The sequence below is a fragment of the Notechis scutatus genome, chromosome 6 (genome assembly GCF_049901735.1).
Source record: "Notechis scutatus isolate UNSWTSFEM ecotype Mainland chromosome 6, rNotScu1.2, whole genome shotgun sequence".
Classification (NCBI taxonomy): Eukaryota; Metazoa; Chordata; class Lepidosauria; order Squamata; family Elapidae; genus Notechis; species Notechis scutatus.
Window position 1 is genome coordinate 59,438,857 of NC_142014.1, and position 6,079 is coordinate 59,444,935.

Here is a 6,079-nt window from a genome sequence, read left to right on the forward strand (position 1 = left end):
CAAACAACAATAAACTGAATTTCACTATCACATGAAGATACATGTAAAAGTAGTCACATAAAATATGATGGTGAAATCACATGCATGTGTCATACTTAACTACAATGGCTTGATAATTGTAGTGGAAGCACACAAAAGCAAGTCAGATTGTTTTGACTCAAAGCAAGTAGTAATGTGAGACATTTTTGACAACTGCAGGAGATAGAAAGCAAACCAAAGCTAACAGTTCTTTATTGTTTGCAGTACTCCATATGCAAGTCCTCTGCATTATGGATTTAGCCTATAAACAGAAGGTTTGGGGGAGAACCAATTCACCTTGAAGATTGGCAAAATGGTTGTATTGGTGCAAAAAAAAAAAATTAAAACTGAACGATGTGTTTTCTCTGTGTTGTCCTTTGTAATTATGTTGCTGAAAAAGAGAAGTATTATCCCACCAGGGTCAGTGCCAGAGGATTACCCAAAGTTTTTTAAATGGGATGCTAAAGTGGTACAAACAGGTGCACAGACAAAGAACCCAAAAAAAGGGAGGGGGGAGAAGATTGAGAGAAAGAAAACCTTCCACTTTCAACCACAGAGTAAAATTAATGGTTTCTGTAAATGAATGGCATGGTTAGATTACCATTGAACTTGTAAAATTAGAGGAAGGAGTCAGATTCTTCATTACACTCCTATTTTAATTTAAGCAAAAGAGGCCAACCGTAATTGCTCTTTACCTTCAAAACCTTTTCATTGGAATAATTTTGCAGCAGGCAAAGTGACTCCTACAAAGAATGGTGCTTTCTTCAATTGGTTTGTTCCCTTTTCAAACTGTATCCTGCTTGCTGGGATTTCTCTTTGAACAAACCACGTGCTTTGAGAGAAAGAGGTATGGGGGGGGATTTGTAATAACTTGATTTGAGGAGAGGAATCGACAATTTTTTGGGGGGTGGGAAATAAGAATCAAATGTATGCCCTGAGGCAGCCTGGTATATAAGCTTTTCTTCTTAAGTTTTTGGAGACATTTCTAAGTCAAAAGCTTTTGCCATAAAAATACAAATCCATACATCGACAATATTCAATGTAACATGAAGTTTTACTTTTTCAGAAAAAAAGTTTTACTTTTTATTTCCTTATATTTTTTATTTTTTGTGTTCTATTGAATTAAAAGGGGCCATTTTTTTCTTGTGTGGATTGGAATTGTGGATTATATCCATTCATATTGTTAGTGGTTTAATCACATAATTTTAAATTCAAGATGGAATGTTCTTAGTCATTTTCCTCCTGGATTTAATAGACTTATGAGAGGACCTCTTGAGGTACTACTTTCTTGAAATTATTTACTACCTCTATTTTGAGGTCTCTAGTATTCAAACATTATGTGAGCTCCTGGCATTTTAAGAAAGAACAAGTCTAGCAGGCAGCATCCAAAAGTTTTATGGCAGTCTACTTATCATAATTACAACTAAGAAACATTGAAGATCTAGAGAACATCAAAGCGAGCAAGAGGAACTGCCAAGGAGATACCCTCATAATTTGCAATTTTGGTAAATTGATATTTTACTATACCCCTCAGGGCAGCTGCTTAGTGAGCAGACAACTCCTCTCAAATACAGTATGCTTTGAAAACCAAGGTGGTAGTCAGAAGATTCTGATCAGTTCTGGAGAACCGGTAGCAGAAATTTTGAGTACTTCAGAGAACCGGCAGTAACCTTCCCCCAGGAGTGAGGAGGGAATGGAAATTTTACAGCATCCTTTTGCCATGCCCACCAAGCCAACCCATGCCCACAGAACTGGTAGTAAAAATGTTTGAATCCCACCACTGTTTGAAAGCATACAAATTTGCTCACCAGGCCAAAAAGTGTTATCTAAAGTTTTATATATCCCAGTTGTCTAGAAAACATAAATAATAGCTTCCAGATTGATATATTTATCATATTTGCATAGCTATCCATCTCACAATCCTTAGTACAGAGTGTCAAACTGGTGGTCTGTGAGCCGGATTTGTCATGTGCAGGCCGGAACTACCCCAACTCTGCAAAGGGAAAAAATCAGGGGTGGGATTCAAATTTTTAACAACCGGTTCTGTGGGCATGGCTTAGGTGGTGGGCGTGGCTTGGTGGTCACGTGACTGGGTAGACAAGGCTTGGTGGTCATGTTATTGGCTGGAGGTGGCCAACTCAATATCACTCACATCGAGGCACCATCTCCTCGCCTGGCTTCTCATGACTGTGGGGATGCTGCAACAGTCGGAAGTGTGAAAAATGGTCTTAAGTCACTTTTTTCAGTGCCATTGTAACTTTGAATGGTCACTCCACACAAGCAAAGTACCAGCAAAGGAGGGGGAAAAAACTCCAGAGACGTTCCTGAGACAGGAAGTCTAGTCCTGCCAAGAATGTAATAAGGGTTAACAGAGAGGCAGTTTCTGTAAGCAACACCAGAATGTTTCCTTCCTGCCTTCCTTACAAGATTAGGCCAGTAATTTCTTCTACCAATCAGTTCTCCAAACTGCTTAGAATGTTAACCACTGGTTCTAGCGAATAGGTGCGAACTGGTAGAATCCCACCCCTGGAAAAAATGTCACAAAATATCACGTGACGGTAGCGTGATGCCGTGAGTTTGACACCCGTGCCCTAATATACAGTAGGTAGTGGTGACATCATAATTATAAAGGTAAGAGCAAGGCTGTTTCATGATTCCTTGAGGCAATCAAGGATTCTATCAACCATCAGGAAGAAAAGCCTAGAAATATCAGCCGTGCTCCAAAGAGTGCACTCATTATTCTGATATTCTTAGAATGTTCCACCCTTGCAAGAATTTTGCCTACTCATTGCAATGGATGTTTATATTTCAGGAAAAAGAGAAGCTGAGCTTTAGGTGCAAAAGTTTCAAGCATCATGTATAAAAAAATGAATCTATGCACAAAACCTATACATTGGATATGAAGGTCTCATTCACAATATGTTTCCAGTGTTGACTGAACAGTTTAGAGAGCTTAGTTCATAATCTTGCAGAGCTTGCTTGGAGGTATACTCTCATCCTATCATCCACCAAACTTTGTGTTCCCTGCAGTGCTATTTCCTCATAGAGGCACACTGCTGACCTCAGACCTAACCTGAAATGATCAGCTTCTGCATGGGTGAAAGGTCAGCTGAGGCCCTGACTATGTTTGACCCTTCTAAGACATGAGATCTGGCAGTCTCTTCAGTGAAACACCTCAGGCATTTCAGCACCCTGTCAACTGGTGGTGGAGCTGCAAAATAGAGAAAAAGACATCTAAACATTAGTCACCTGCTGGAATCTGGACACAGCCAGGTTAAACAATTGTACAGCTACCATTCTGGAGGGAAGACCATTAGTTCGTTTTAACATCTAAAGTGGAATCGCATATTTATTTATTTATAAAATGAATAGCATTCATAGATTCAACAAAACAATGATAAAAGTCAGGGGTGGGCTTCAAAAAATTTAGCAACTGGTTCTCTGCCATGGTGGGCATGGCCTAGTCAGGTTCCTGCACCATGGTGGGAGGCCTGTTATCACCCTCCATGGGCCCGGAGGATCTTCTCGAGCCTCCAGGAGGGCATAAAATGGCCTCCCCGGACTTTGGAGGCCCTCTATAGGCTTCAACAGAATGGTCAATGTCTGGAATACTCTACCTGACTCTGTGGTTTTTTTCCCCAAACCCCAAAAACTTTAACTTTAAACTGTCTACTATTGACCTCACCCCTTTCCTAAGAGGTCTGTAGGGGGCGTACATAAGCGCACCAATGTGCCTATCGTCCCTGTCCTATTGCTTCTTTTATATTTTTATATTTTTCTTATATGTATCCATGTATTCATAACTATGTTTTTACTTATACCTATTATCTTGTAAGCAATTGACAAATAAAAATAAAATAAATAAATAAATAAAATAAACCAGACCATAGCTGCCACACTATTACTCATTGAAATTGACTTGTGTATAAAAAGACATTTTTTACTGTACATCAAATGCAATTGATTATACTAATGGACAGTGAGAAGAACCATCCATGACAAGATTATCTTGTACATCTGTGATGATCATATCTCACTTTCACACCTATCAGGGAAATCAAAACAAATGAACAGGAATGTTCCTATTGATCTAAATGAAAATCAGGCAGCCCAGCTAGGAACCAAATTACAGGTGCCTGAGATCTATTGAGGCTATCCAAAGTTCAGATATGAAGTTCAACTGCTATTTATTAAGGGGAATCCAAAAAAGAGCTGACTCCACTGATTAAATATTGATCTACTGAAACAACTACCGATCGAGTTGTCCTGTGGCTCATTTATCAGTTTTTATTCAGCAAAGCTGAACTCACCTGGAACTTGAATTATCTCTTTTCTCATAGGCAGGTGACTTGTCTGTGGTAAGGTGGGGATTACAGCTTCTACAGACAGGTTCAGAAGCCTTCACAGTACACCTGCTTTATCCTATCAAGCATGTAGATTTTTTTAAAAATCACACCTCTTCAGTGCCCTTCTTGGCACAGCCACCATTCTTTCGAAAACAAATACTCAACCTGATCTGTTAAACAAAAATATAAAATAAGAATTGCCACCACTATAAACAGAGAGCAGATTGACCTCCATGCCATCCTGTAAGTGAATAGGGAAGATTAGAGATCAATTTCCATACAGGTGTTGTAGGCATTTTTACTCTCGACAAACGTATACCCAGGTTGAATTTCTGAAATGCTGAAGCATTCAGTTTCCCCTAGCCCCAAATGTATGTATTAAATAGTGGCATCGCTTTACACTTTCAAAAGTGATATTAACTCATCTGTCCAGTATTTTAAAAACGCTCAATGGATATGGATTAATTGTATACAGATACTTTTAACAGGAAAGAGAATATGGTAAAGTAACGCAAAAAATATTTCAGAATATTTCAGCATTCAGTAGTGTGGCTAGAATTGTAGGTCCCAGGATTAATAAAAAAAATTGTGATCTATCCAGCTGTTTTGGAAGAGATTTTTTCCCACTCTATGGGTATAGTTTTTGCCAACCTGAGACTGGGAAACAGGCTGATAAATACAGGTGCTGTTGGCTGTGAACCGGAAGATACAGATTATAATGATGGAAGCCATACCTTTCCACAGGCCTATTTGTGTCCCCAACATACCCTCCTCAGTCAGTGCTGTAATTTTAATTGCCAGTTTAACTCTTTTACACAATTTAGCACACAGAAAATGTATATTTATTTATTTGATTGATTGATGTCATGCTCATCTCACATGTGAATCATAGCTGCTTACAATAAAAAGTTATGTCTCTTGTGTGCGGGTGATGTTTCTTTTTTTCAAATCATTTGAAGAGACAAACATTTTGAATCTGCCTTCAACTGTTACATGAAATGTTAGTTACAAGTGAAGAATGCCATTCTCTTTTCTAAAAGCTCCTGAACTTGGTTTTAGTCTTTGGGAAAGAGAAGTGTTAAAGTCTATGCTTTGCATGACAAAACTTCTGTCTCTGGCATTTTCAGTTGATTTGTTTTAAGAGACAGAATTGTACATTGTCTAATATATCGTGTAAAACCAGAATTCAGTTGGTTTTACATTGTGTATTACCCTCTGCCTAAGATCCTGAAAAAATACAGGTAGTTATACTGGAAATATCATCATGCAAGGCCAGAATTGCTTAAAGCTGTAGCTCAGCAACATTTGCAGAACCACAATTTTGCCAGCTTTTAGTTATATTAACAAATCCTACAGTCCAATGTAAAATAGCATGATGTGTTCCAAATGTGGCTTATCCTCAGTGAACGATTCCAGAAAAGAAACTTCATATCCATGTAAATGTATGTGTTTCATATTAATTATATTGAATGAGACTTCAAGGGAAGAAAGAGGAAGCAGTAGAAAGCATTCTAAGGATTAGAGGAGATGGGGTACAATCTAAAAGGCTTGTTTTCTAATGGATGGATATTTTGTGATTGGCCACATCCACCATAACAATGGCAGCCATTTTTTAACAGTGTTCACTGCTTACTTTTAAAATGCCAAATGTGTCCACTAGTCCAAAAAATGGCCTCCTCCTTACTTAGAGTGTGAAGAATGAAGTTCCTCCTGCT